The following is a 14,943-nucleotide window of genomic DNA, read 5'->3' on the forward strand; positions in this document are numbered from 1 at the left end:
TCAGCGCTGTGCTTTTTTAAATTGACAGTATTTTAAGCCCAAATGGTTGAAATGAATAACAATAATATTTCAGTCTCATAAAATCCTGTTACTTATTAAGTCTGCATAGTAAGTAGATGCATAAGAACCTTATAATTCTATGATTTTCATCCTGGGAATATAATTTTTTATTTGAATAACTTTTCCCTGAATGCATTTAAAATAAGGAAGACAAGGAGTTTATGTGCAATTACATTATTTTAGAACATACAGTGGTAATTCATATATATTAAATATTTAAGATGCATTGCTATTCAAATATTTTCAAAGGTGTTACAAACCTAATCTCCCCTTCATTTCTCTTTCTATTATCTTTAAATAATCATAATAAAGAAGTAAAGTAAGCTAGAATATGGGAGGATATGGCTACTTTTGACATGATAACAGGCTTTATATAGATATTTTGTTATGGTAGTTTAAATATTTGAGATTTTAAAATTGTATGATTCCAAAAAACAAAAAACACAAGTGAGAAAGAACCCTTTTGTATTTTCAAACAGAGTTATTTTCATATTTGAAATTAGAAAATGTTGACATTGTTATCTTAATTTGTATGCAACTATTGGCTAATGTATTAGACATATTTCACATTGAAGAAACCCTGTATAATAAGGTCACAGTTTTATATGATCAGGCACTCACATTGCGTATGGGCAAGTACTCTGATAGGCAAAGAAATATATGTAACTTCCAAGAACAGATACTTGTGCAAGTGAGTTTGTTATTTAACTTGTGACTCTTACACCTTCTTATTAAAACAATCTCATTAACCAGAGAATCTTATTCTTAATACAGTCTTCCCTTTTTTGCACATAGACTAGTTGATACGTTATCTTGTAAGTTTTATTTGGTTATTAAAATTTCCCTACCCATAACTTCTCATTTTCATCGTAAGGCAGAATAAAACCCCAGTATTTTTCTCATTGTTGATTATGCCATAATGGTTTTAGAAATAGACTTCCTCTTCTTTCCTGGTCTTTGGAGATCTATTATACAGCAATGTGAAAACAACCAGACATCACAGAAACTCACAGGTAGAGCTGTAAACTCTTCCTTTGAAGTCATTACGTGGGGAACAGATGTGATTCATCATCCATATTGGTTAGAGAGAAAGAAGATACTAGACAACAAGTCCTGATAAAAGACAAAACTAGAGCCAACCAATTTGTTATAGTGTGAAAGAAACAGATACTGAGAAAAAGAATAGTATTCTTGTCAATTGAACAGGGACTGGAAATGGAGGCTCATACTATTCCAACCGTCAACAAAGTAGATTTACTTCTTCGTTGAGTATTTTTCAGGCCAAATAATATCACTGAAAAAAAGATCTGTACCTTTAGATTTATTTTAAAGTACATCTAAACAGTGCTTAGTCACCGTCTTAGGTAACTCCAGTGTAGTGGCTGAAAACATAGATTCAAACAGCCATGGTTTGTTCTCTGTCTTTGCCAAATATTAGAAATATACAGTGGCTCATACGAGCTGCTTGTTAGTTTCTGTTTCTATTTCTGTGTTCAGTGATCACATTTGTAGCTTGAAATTAGCCATGATGTGGATGTTTACACTGTGGAACCAGGAATATGCTACAAGTCAAGCCTCTTTCTGTCCCAATTTTTGTTATTAAGCAAGGCAAATCAGGCTCCATATCCTGAAGCAAACTGATTCAACTCTTTAGCTCTCAGATTATTTCATCTGTAAAATTGATCGAATAAAACTATGTATTTTTATAAGAATTATCTTTCATAATGTTTTAAAGTACCTAGTATAGTGACTGCTTCATAGTAAGTACCCCCAAATGGTAGTGTGTCTTTATTATTATGTGTTCACTAGAAATAAATCTGCCAAAACTGTCTACCTGTAATAGATAATAACATGATGAAAAATTGTTATCTAGACAACTGCAAAAATGTATAGACATAGATGCTGGAATTCCTTATTGAATGATTGTTAAATGAATTAAAACACCAGTGATATGGTTTGGTTGTGTCCCCACTCAAATCTCATCTTGAATTCCCATGTGTTGTGAGAGGGACCCAATGGGAGGTAATTGAATTAAGGGAGTGGGTCTTTCCCCTGCTGTTCTCATGAGAGTGAATAAGTCTCACTAGATCTGACAGTTTTAAAAATGGGAGTTTCCCTGCACAAACTCTCTTGCTGCCATCCATGTAAGATGTGACTTGCTCCACCTTGTCTTCCACCATGATTGTGAGGCCTCCCCAGCCATGTGGAACTGTAAGTCCATTAAGCCTCTTTTTTCCCAGTCTCGGGTTTGTCTTTATTAGCAGTGTGAAAATGGACTAATATAATAAGTTATGAAAATATCTCAATGAACTATCAATTAAATAATACATAAGTACTTTTGTGGGGGAAGGAAAGAATGCAATGCATTCACATTTCCTTCCATAAATATTTAATGACCAGCTACTATTTGCAAAACATTGCTGTAACTTTATAGGGGAAAATCTTACTCTCATGGAAGGCACCTTCTGTTCAGTGAGTATGGTCAATGAGCAAGTTAATGAATACAGACACATACAATGTCAGATGGGTAAGATAAGGGAATAAAAAGTGACAGGGCAGAAGGGAGGGACTACTATATTTAATAGAGTAGAACCAAATCTTCTTTACTAAGGTAACGTTTGAGTGGTTATGTGAATACAGTGAGAAAGAGTTGAGCCACGCAGGTATTTGGCAGTAGGGCATTCACCACAGTGGGGGAAATGAAGAACACAGCATGATACAGGAATACGATGTGCTTCACATATCCCCAAAACAGCAAGGAGGTCAGTGTGACTAGCAAATCTTCAGAATAGGCTTTTATAAACTGATGTATGCATTATAAAATTAGTTTATAAATGAATTCAGTTCTTTGTTTCTCAATCATTATCATAAAATATCTCCTCCAAGCTCACCTGAAATCCTAGATGTTCTCTAGTATTTAAGTGTGTATGCTTTGTACAAAATAAACTGGGGATTCAATGCTCAATCTTGTCACTTGCTTTGTGACCAGAGGACAATTATTCATCTGTTCTCCTGTTATGTCAGTCAGATATTAATTTGCTTACATTCATATAGTTACTCAATACTTGGTCTTTTGGTCTGTCAATTTATCGTGTGTTTGTGTGGGTGTGTGTGTATGTGGGTGTGGGGGTGTGTGTGTGTGTGTAGTTTTTGTTTTGTTTTGTTTGGCTTTGGTTGTACTTTTTCTTTTTCTTATTCCCTCAAATTTCCTGCCTCCCATTGGTTGAAAGTTTTTATTTTCTCTTTTGTACTACCATTATTTTATTGCTATGATCTGACATGACTTGTGAAATAATAAATCCCACAGTACTATTAATAATTACACATATATGTTTCACAAAACTACTTAAAATTATCTTTTTCTGATAAATTAATTGGAACGTTTATCTTCCTTCCAAAGAAGGAAGAACATTCCCTTTCTTTTTCTCTATTATTGTTTATATAGAATTTATTTACATATTTTGAAATGTAGAAAGCTATTATTATCTGTTTCTGAGATATTATTTATATACTTGAAATGTGGAAGTATTAAGAGTATAGTTCCTTCAGTTTTTAAAAAATGTATTTATTCGTGTAAACGCCATCCTTTTTTTCAGGCACAGAGCATTAACATCAAGCTGCAATTTCCTAAAACTCCTTCCTAATCAATTCCTTGAAGAAACCAGCGATCTGATTTTTATCCACATAGCTAGCTTAATTTTACCTATTCTTGAACTTTATAAAAATTGAATTACACAGTATTTACTTTTCTGTGAATTACTTCTTTCACTAGTCATAAGGTTTTTAAGATACATTAATGTTCTTGTGTATTCTTTTTTCAAGAATTAATTTCTTATTCATATCCACCATAGTACATCTATTTCCTTGTTGATGAACAGGTGGGCAATTTCCAGTCTGAGGGTATTATAAAAAAGTCACCATTATATTATTTATATAATAGAGTACAGAGATTTTTGCAGACATGTTTTCTTTTATCTTAGATAAATATCTAAAAGTATGATTACTGGATTGTAGGGTAGTATATGTCATGGCTCAGAACACAATAACACAAAATATGGCATCGTGGCAATTGGAACGCTTCAGAAGCAAGAAAGTCACTCTGACCCTCCTTTGCCATTCTGTGTAATGCAGGATCTGTACAAATTTCTCTCCACTACCACAATTAAAAATAGGTTATAAGATCCTCATTCCAGAGCAGTCATGCCCCATACACAGAGGAAAGAGAGGTTACAGACACAGAGATGCAGAAAAGCTCTAAACAGGCTTTTCTGTATTCCCCCCAGTTTATTAGCATTAATAGTATTTACCAGGTCGGACACGGTGGTTCAAGCCTGTAATCCCAGCACTTTGGGAGGCTGAGGTGGGTAGATTGCCTGAGGTCAAGAGTTCGAGACCAGCCTGGCCAACATGGTGAAACCCCATCTCTACTAAAAAACAAAAATTAGCTGGGCCTGGTGGCGGGCGCCTGTAATCTCAGCTACTTGAGAGGCTGAGGCAGGATAATCACTTGAACCCAGGAGGAAGAGGTTGCAGTGAGCCGAGACCACACCATAGAACTCCAGCCTGGGCAAGAAGAGTAAAACTCTATCTCAAAATAATAATAATAATAATAATAATAATAATAATAATAATAATAATAAACATTTACCATATCATTTTTGTCCATCCACTTTTCTACACAACTATCTACTTCTTTCATCAGACTTAGCATAAAAGTACATAGTTTTCGCTGGGTCATTGGGTCATTTTTTCTGAAGGTTTTCATGTGTAATGTAAAAGTTTGTTACATTAATTTGTCATTCTTTTCTCTTGTTAATCTGCATTTTGTTAATCTGTCCTTTGTTATAGAGATGCCAGCCAAGACTCTTGGAATGGTTGAGGAAAATATACTACATTTTCTTCTCTACATGTATATTTTACATTTAAAAAAATCAGACATTCAAATGGTTGTGTCAATGTATTTTCTTACTACAAATCTGTAGAAGTTTTAATTTTTCCATATCCTTGCCAATATTTGTACTGTTGATTTTCTTTTGCTTTTTTTTTTTTCATTTCAGTAGGTGTAGATTGGTATTCCATCCCGACTTTAATTTGAATTTCCTGAAGGCAAATGATGTTGAACACTGTTATGTGCTTATTGGCCATATGTTTTCTTATATACTCATTTGTAAAAACTTCTATTCAAGCCTTTATGTTTGAAACTGATAAAATATTATTATTCTTTATGTATTACAGATGCAAACACTTTGTTGTTGTTTTTTAACTTTTATTATAGGTCAAGGGTAGATGCACAGATTTATTATATAGGTAATGTCATGTCACAGGGTGATATGATTTGTCTCTGTGTCCCCATCAAAATTTCATTTTGAATTGCAATCTCCATGTGTCAGGGGAGGGACCTGGTGGGAGGTGATTGGATAATCGGGGTGAATTTTCCCCTAGCTCATCTCATGATAGTGAGTGAGTTCTCCCAAGATGATGGTTTAAAAGTGTGTGGCAGTTTCCTGTTCACTTTCACCCTCTCTCATGCTCCACCATGGTAAGACCTGCTTGCTTCCCTTTTCCTGCTTGCTATAATTGTAAGTGTCCTGAGCCCTCCCAGTCATAATTCCTGTTAAACCTATGGAACTGTGAGCCAACAAAACCTCTTGTCTTCATAAATTACCCAGTCTCAGGTAGTTGTGTATAGCAGTGTGAGAATAAACTAATACAGAAAATTAATTCTAGGAAAGTGGGATACTGGTATAAAGATACCAGAAAATGTGGAACTGACTTTGGAACCGAGTAGTAGGCAGAAGTTGAGATACTTTGGAAGGCTCATAAGAAGAAAGGAAGATGTGGGAAAGTTTGGAACTTCCGAGGACTTTTTCAATGGTTTGGACCAAAATGCTGATAGTGATATGGACAATAAGAAGCTGAGGTGGTCTCAGACCGAGATGAGGAACTTGTTGGGAACTGGAATAAAGGTCACTCTTTCTGTGGCATTGTGTCCCTGCTCTAGGGATCTATGGAACTTTGAACTTTAGAGAGATGATTTAGGGCATCTGGTAGAAGAAATTTCTAAACAGCAAAGTATTCAAGATTTGGTCTGGTTTCTTCTAACAGTGTACAGTCATTGGCATTCAGAAAGAGATGATCTGAAATTGGGACTTATGTTTTTAAAAAGGAAAGCAGAGCATAAAAGTTTGGAAAATGTGCAGCCTGATCATGTGGTAGAAAACAAAACCTCATTTTCTGCAAAAAAAATTCAGGCTGGCTGCAGAAATTTGCATAAGTAAAAAGAAACCAAATATTAATTGCCAAGACAATGAGGAAAATGTCTACAGGGCATGTCAGAGACATTTGGGGAAGCCCCTCCCATCACAGGTCCAGGGGTCTATCATATTAAAATGATTTGGTGGGTCAAGCCCAGGGCCCAGCTGCCCTGTGAAGCCTGGAGACATAGTGGCCTGCATCCCAGCCATTCCAGCTCCAGCCATAGATAAAACAAGCAGAGGTACAGCTCAGGCCATTGTCTCAGAGGGTGCAAGCCCCAAGTCTTGGTGGCTACCACATGGTGTCAGTCCTGTGAGGATGCAGAAGGCAAGAGTTGAGGTTTGGGTACCCGTGCCTAGATTTCAGATGATGTATGGAAATGCAGGGATGTCCAGGTAGAAGTCTGCTGTAGGGGTAGAATCCTCATAGAGAGCCTCTGCTAGGGCAGTGCAGAGAGAGAATATGGTGTTGAAACCCCCACACGGAGTGCCCAATGGGGTACTTCCTAGTGAAGCTGTGAGAATAGGGCAACTGTTCTTTAGACCACATAATGGTAGATCAACTAATAGTTTGCACTGTGCATCCAGAAAAGCCACACACACTCAATGCTATGAAAGCCGCCATGGGGTTGCACCCTTCAGAGCCACAGAGGCAGAGCTTCCCAAGACCTTGGGAGTCCACCCCTTCCGTTAGTATGCCCTGGATATGAGACATGGAGTAAAAGGACATCATTTTGGAGCTCTAATATTTAATGACTGCCCTTCTGGGTTTTGAATTTGCATGGGGCCTGTAGCCACATTTTTGACCAATTTATCCCATTTGGAATGGGAGCACTTCCATGAAGTTCTCCATAAGGACTCCACCTCTGCAGCAAACTTCTGCCTGGGCACCCAAGCATTTCCATACATCCTCTGAAATCTAGACAAAGGTCCCCAAAACTCAATTCTTGACTTCTGTGTACCCACAGGCTGAACACCATATGAAAGCCACCAAAAATTGGGGCTTGTACTCTCTGAATTAATGGCCCAAAGTGTACCTGGACCCTTTTAGCCATGGCCGGAGCTGAAGCAGCTGACACACGGGGTACCACATCCTGAGGCTGCTCAGAGAAAGGTGACCCTGAGCCTGGCCCAAAAAAGCATTTTTCCCTCCTGGGCCTCTGGGCCTGCGAGGGGAAAGGCTGCTGGGGAGTTCTCTGTCATGCCCTGGAGACATTTTCCCATTATCTTAGTGATTAATATTTGGCTTCTCATTATTTATGCCAACGTCTGTAGCCAGCTTAAAATTTTCCCCAGAAAATGTGTTTTTGTTTTCTACTGAAGGCAGGCTGAAAAATTTCCAAGCTTTTATGTGCTGCTTTCTTTGAATGTTTTGCTGCTTAGCAATTTTTTTCCACCAGATGCCCTAAATTATCTCTTCCAGCTTCAAAGTTCCATAGATCTCCAGGGTAGGGGCAAAATGCTGCCAGTCTCTTTGCTAAAGCATAGCAAGGGTGACCTTTACTCACGTTTCCAGGAAGTTGCTCATCTCCATCTGAGACCACCTCAGCCTGGACTTCATAGTCCATATCACTATCAGCATTTTGGTCAAAACCAATCAACATGTCTCTAGGAAGTTCCAAACTTTCTCAGATTTTTCCTGGCTTCTTTTAAGTCCTCCAGTTGTACCAATCTCTGCCTGTTACCTGGTTCTAAAGGCATTTCCACATTCTTGGGCATTCTAACAGGAGCACCTCACTCTCTGTGATACCTTTTTACTGTATTAGTTTGTTTTCATGCTACCGATAAAGAAATACTCAAGGCTGGGAAATTTATAAAGAAAAGAGGCTTAATTGACTCACAGTTCTGCATTGCTGGGGAAGTCTCAGGAAACTTATAATCATGGTGGAAAGTAAAGGAGAAGCAGGCATCTTCTTCACAGAGTGACAGGACAGAACAAGAATGAGTGCCAGCAGGTGAAATGCCAGATGCTTATAAAACCATCAGATCTCATGAGAAATCACTACTAGGAAAACAGCATGGGAGAATCTGCCCCATCAATTACCATCCATCTAGTCCCTCCCAAAACATGTGGGGACTATGAGAATTACAATTTAAAATGAGATTTGGGTGGGGACACAGCTAAACTATATCAGATGATTATAATTTGATAGTGTATAATTTGTTGAATTGGTTTTTTTTATTTCTGTTTTTTTAAAACCCAAGATTGATGAGGTGTTCATATTTTGTTATTTTTGTTGGGTTTTCTGATTTGAAATACATTATTGGGTAATTTGTAAGAATCTATTGGTAGTATATATTCTTTGTATATCTGAAAATTTCATGTAATAGTCTTGTCTGAATCATATGTTCAATGGCTAGGAAATTTTATGTTGAAAGTTATTTTTTTATAGTAATTTTACTGTAATAATTTTATTTTCAATAATTTTTTTTTCCTTTTTATGTATATTTTCTCTTTAGTTGGGTTTTAGAGATTTTTCTTTATCCTTAACATGTTTCTGTCCCATTATATACTCAGTATAAAGTCAGTGCACTAAGATAATTCATGTACTTCTTTAATTCAACAATAGTTTCAGTCATTCTATTAGGAAACTATTAAAAATTTCTTCAGTGTTATCTATGCTTGTAAATTTATTCTTCATATTTTTAATTTTTTAATTTCCTTGTATTTTTTTATTCTTCCCCTAAAGATATTTCTCTTGAGTTACAATCTAATTACATTTTTTAGGTTATTTTACATTCTTTAAGTTATTTTAAAATATACAATTAAGTTATTATTGAATGTCATCACCCTATTGTGTTATCAAATAAGTGGTCTTCCCTACACATTTTATTGATAAATTCTTCAGTGCTGTTTTCCAATTTCGAAATCCAATCTAACCATACATACGTTTACTATTATTCCACCTGTTGTGTATACTTTATATTTCAATGCATGTATATATTTTCTTTTTTAAAAATTTTTAAATTTTACTTTAAGTTCTGGGATAATGTATAGAACATGTGGGTTTGTTAGATAGGCATACATTTGCTATGGTGGTTTCTTGCACCTATCAACCCGTCATCTAGGTTTTAAGCTGCACATGCATTTGGTATTTGTCTTAATGCTCTCCCTTCCCTTGCCCCCACTTCTGGATAGGCCCCACTGTGTGATATTCCCCTCTCTATATCCATGTGTTCTAACTGTTCAGCTCCCACTTATGAGTGAGAACATGCGGTGTTTGGTTTTCCGTTCTGTGTTAACTTGCTGAGAATGATGGCTTACAGCTTAATCCATGTCCCTGCAAAGGACATGAACTCATTCTTTTTTATGGTTGACACATTTTCTTTATCCAGTCTATCATTGATGGGCATTTGGCTTGGTTCCAGCTGTTTGCTGTTGTGAATAGTGCTGCAATAAACATACGTGTGCATGTATATTTATAGTAGAATGATTTCTAATCCTTTGGGTATATACTCAGTAATAAGATTACTGAGTCAAATGGTATTTCTGATTCTAGATCCTTGAGGAATCACCACACTGTTTTCCACAATGGTTGAACTAATTTATACTCCTATAGTGTAAAAGCACTCCTATTTCTCCACAGCCTTGCTAGCATATATTGTCTCCTGACTTTTTAATGATTGCCATTCTAACTGGCATGAGATGGTATCTCAGTGTGGTTTTGATTTGCATTTCTCTAATGACCAGTGATGATGAGCTTTTTTTTTTTTTCATCTGTTTGTTGGCCACATGAATGTCTTCTTTTGAGAAGTGTCTGTTCATATCCTCCACTCACTTTTGATGGGATTGTTTTTTCTTGCAATTTTTTTAAGTTCCTTATAGATTCTGGATATTAGACCTTTGTCAGATGGGCAGATTTCAAAACTTTTCTCCATTGCCTGTTCACTCAGATGCTAGTTTCTTTTGCTGTGCAGAAGCTCTTTAGTTTAATTAGATCCCATTTGTCAATTTTCGCTTTTGTTGCCATTGCTTTTGGTGTTTTAGTCATGAAGTCTTTGCCCATGCCTATGTCCTAAATGGTATTGCCTAGGTTTTCTTCTAGAGTTTTTATGGTTTTGGGTTTATGTTTAAGCCTTTAATCCATCTTGAGTTAATTTTTGTATAAGATGTAAAAAAGGGGTCCAGTTTCTGTTTTATGCATATGGCTAGTCAGTTTTGTTTTTGTCAGGTTTGTCGAGGATCAGATGGTTGTAAATGTGTGGTGTTATTTCTGAGGTCTCTATTCTGTTCCATTGGTCTATATATCTGTTTTGGTACCAGTACTATGCTGTTTTGGTTACTGTAGCCTTGTAGAATAGTTTGAAGTCAGGTAGACTGATGCCTCCAGCTTTGCTCTGTTTGCTTAGGATTGTCTTTGCTATATGGGATCTTTTTTGGTTCCATATAAAAGTGTTTTTCCTAATTCTTCAAAGAAAGTCAATGGTAGCTTGGTGGGAATAGCATTGAATCTGTAAATTACTTTGGGCAGTATGGCCATTTTCACGATACTGATTCTTCCTATCCATAAGCATGGGATTTTTTCCCATTTGTTTGTATCCTCTCCTTTTCCCTTGAGCACTGGTTTGCAGTTCTCCTTGAAGAGGTCTTTCAGGTCCCTAAGTATTTCTAGGTATTTTATTCTCTTTTGTAGCAATTTAAATGGGGGCTTACTCATGATTTGGCTCTCTGCTTGTCTATTGTCGGTGTATAAGAATGCTTGTGATTTTTGTACATTTTTTTTTTTTTTTATCCAGAGACATTGCTAAAGTTGCTCATCAGCTTGAGAAGTTTTTGGGCTGAGATGATGGGGTTTTCTAAATATATAATCATGTCATCTGCAAAGAGAGACAATTTGACTTCCTCTCTTCCTATTTGAATAACCTTTATTTCACTCTCTTGCCTGATTTTCCTGGCCAGAACTTCCAATGCTATGTTGAATAGCAGTGGTGAGTGAAGGCATCCTTGTCTTGTGTCAGTTTTCAAAGGGAATTCTTCCAGCTTTTGCCCATTCAGCATGATATTAGCTATGGGTTTGTCATAAACAGCTCTTATTATTTTGAGATATGTTTCATCAATACCTAGTTCATTGAGTGTTTTTAGAATGATGGAATGTTGAATTTTATCAAAGGCCTTTTTTGCATCTATTGAGATATTCATGTGGTTTTTGTCATTGGTTCTGTTTATGTGATGGATTACATTTATTTATTTATGTATGTTGAATCAGTCTTGTATCCCAGGGATGAAGCTGACTTGATTGTCGTGGATAAGATTTTTGGTGTGCTGTTAGATTCGGTTTGACAGTATTTTATTGAGGGTTTTTATATAGATGTTCATCAGGGATATTGGCCTGAAGTTTTCCTTTTTTGTTGTGTTTCTGCCAGGTTTTGGTATCAGGATGACCCTGGCCACATAAAATGAGTTAGGGAGGAGTCCCTTTTTTCTATTGTTCAGAATAGTTTCAGAAGAAATGGTACCAGCTCCCCTTTGCACCTCTGTTAGAATTCGGTTGAGAATCCGTCTGTTCGCGGGCTTTCTTTGGTTGGTAGGGTATTAATTCCTGCCTCCTTTTCGGAACTTGTTATTGGTCTATTCAGGGATTCGACTTCTTCCTGGTTTAGTCTTGGGAGGATGTATGTGTCCAGGAATTTGTCCATTTCTTCTAGATTTTCCAGTTTATATGCATAGAGGTGTTTACAGTATTCTCTGATGCTAATTTGTATTTCTGTGGGATCAGTGGTGATATACCCTTTATCATTTTTTATTGTGTCTATTTGATTCTTCTCTCTTTTCTTTATTAGTCTAACTAGCAGTCTACCTATTTTGCTAATCTTTTTGAAAAACTAGCTCCTAGATTCATTTGATTTTTTATATATTTTTCTTTCCAAAATATTCTACTGGTTATTTTAATATGCATCATTTCTTGATGCACATTTATTTATTATTTTATTACTTTTTTAATGTACACTATTATTCAATTTTTTTAGGACCTTAAACCTAATGAATGTTTGTTAACTTTTAAGCCATGTTGGCAGTTTCCTACATAGTAATTTGCTTATTATGTGGGGAAATTGGTCAAAGATACAATAAAAATGTCCAGAAAAAATATTTGTCTAGTTAATAGCTAGCAGAGGAGACAGGATGGCACAGGTTTCTCAGCATTCAAAGGTATGATGGCACATTAATTCTGGTGTGAAGAAGCAAGAAGAACAATTTACAAAGAAAGCAATATTTCCTAGATCCTTTTAGTGTAGGAATCAAGGGAAATAAATTCTAATAAGATGGAGACTTCATAGAAAAGTATCTTAGCCTTTAATACTCACTGCACATACACACGTTTGAGTACCCTTGCATGGAAACCTGGAGAGTCAGAAGCCATCCATGAGCACGCTGATCACCTAAAATTAAATTTAAAAAAGAGAAAAGAGAAAACAATTAAAGCACTGAAGTACAGATGAGAGGAAAGAGGATAGACTTGGGAAATACAAGTCTTTTATTTAAGTTCTTCATTTATGAGTTTTACAGTTTTGGGTAAGTAAATTTCTGAATTTTCATGTCTATAAAATGGGTATTATAATATTACTCCCTAAATTCTAGTAATGTAATAGAGATTGTGTTACTTTCTGTAAATTTGAATTATTTTGAAACTGTAGCACTATTTAAATATCCCTTATTATTAGGCTGTAACAAATACTATAGCTATTAATAATGTATATTTCAAAATTGCTGAAAGAGTAGATTTTAGATGTTGTCACCAAAAACAAATGATAAGTATGGTGATGGATATGTTAGTTAGATAAAATTAATCATCCCCCAATGCATACAGGTATCTAAAATGTCATTGTGTACCATAAATATATACAATTATTATTTTTCAATTAAAAATATAATAAAATTTTAAAAATTCAGAACATATGTTATTATGCTTTGCCTGAAAACAACTTTGTATCAGTAGTGGCTTAAATAACAGAGCCCCACTAGAAATAGAAGAATATATGTCTTAATATACTTTAAAAAATATGTACTTATTAAATATGAAAACAACGTAAGTTACTTTTCTAGATATGCCAGTTAATACCCTATAGGTACTAGAGTTATAACACAGAAGATTTTTGAGTCCACTAAATTTAGAATATATTGCAGGTTTGACACTTGTTAAACTTGTGACTTCTAAAACTATGATAGCACCATAAATTTGTATAGAGCTGTTTTTATTAAATGTGAGCAATTACTGATAATTCCTAATACACGACTAGCACATAGTAGGCACTTCAAAATGTTATTACTATGGAAGCATAGGAAAACAGCTTTGAAGCAAATTTGCTAGTTCACGTCACTCACCTTCAATTGAAATTTCACTTTACAGTAAGTGGGGGAAGTGAGTCATTCAACTCCCTAGACTCAAGGATCACATTCAGACAGCCATCCCTATAATGAGAGCACCAGCATGGAAACCTATTGCCCTGCTATGAAGGCACTGGACCAGCACAGGAGAAAGTTTCAATTATGTGCAGGACAGATGTCTTGCCAGTGGTCATAGATACGTGTTCGCCTTTAGTGTCACCCTATAAAACCTGTGATGGCTCAAGTTTGCAAACTCCTCATCACAATTTCAGACTAAGGAAAGTCAGTCATAATGGAATTCCTTTCCTGATGAAAATGGCAATAATTTGTGAGACTGAGCCTCCCGTCGTTCAGGTTGTTGCCTCTGCTTTCAATGCCTGATGAATCACTATGCAACATCTCATTGCATCTGAATTTATGCAAATTGACAATTAAACAAAGGGGTAATTTTAGTCAAATCAGTCATATATTGTATCTATTTCAAATAATAATATAAGCATAATTGACAGTGCATAATTAATGATTAGCTAAGACTGTTAATAATTAAATGATAAGAAGGTATGAGAGGAGGGAGGCTCCAGTATCTTGGGCTGTAAGCCAGAAACAGAAAAATGTATTCGCCTAATTTCTTCACATCACTGGAACTCAGCGACGTCCACATCTCGGAAGGCTGGCCATTTGCTTATTGTTTTCTAGAAACTTTCCTGAGGAAGTTAAGTAAATACTTTGGTTTCATAGAATCCTTACTGGGTTTAATCCTGGAGCTTTCTGTGTTTGAATCCTGGCTCTATCACTAACCAACTATATGACCTTGGGAATGCTATGTAACCTCACTAACTGAGCTTCCAACTTCCTAATTTACAAAACAATTGCTGTGTTTTAATACCACTTATATTGGTTGTAGTGAGGATAAAATAAAATATTAAATGTAAGTGTCTTAATTAGTTCCAGAAACTTAATAAATAAGAAATATTATTTATTGTAATTGTGATGATCATTTCTTTTGCATGCTCCTTATTTCTCTTTTTGCCTTAGAAAAGATGACATTATGTCGACATTTAAAACATATTGTTTCAGCTTCCCACATTAATAACTGAGAAATTCCAGTTAAAATATATGTAGTCACAACACCAAAGACAATGAATGAAAGAAATTATTAATAAACGGAACCTCAATACAATTAAAAATTCCTGTTGTGGTGAAACACACTGTTTGCTGAATGAATGTAGAAGACACAGACTGGAAGAGAGTATTTGCCAAAGATATATCTGATCAATGACTGCGATTCAAATATATCAAGAACTC

The 14,943-nt window shown here is 35.7% G+C and overlaps 1 long non-coding RNA gene across 1 annotated transcript in view; it reads right to left on the reverse strand.

Moving 5' to 3' along the window:
* Nucleotides 1–14,943, reverse strand: part of LOC105487798 (uncharacterized) — a 106,068-nt gene that overhangs the window by 10,710 nt on the left and 80,415 nt on the right. Inside the window, exon 4 of the long non-coding RNA XR_011621397.1 lies at nt 12,618–12,692. This is a non-coding gene — a long non-coding RNA (uncharacterized lncRNA). The remainder of the gene's footprint in view (nt 1–12,617; nt 12,693–14,943) is intronic.

This window comes from Macaca nemestrina, chromosome 3 (assembly GCF_043159975.1).
Source record: "Macaca nemestrina isolate mMacNem1 chromosome 3, mMacNem.hap1, whole genome shotgun sequence".
Lineage (NCBI taxonomy): Eukaryota > Metazoa > Chordata > Mammalia > Primates > Cercopithecidae > Macaca > Macaca nemestrina.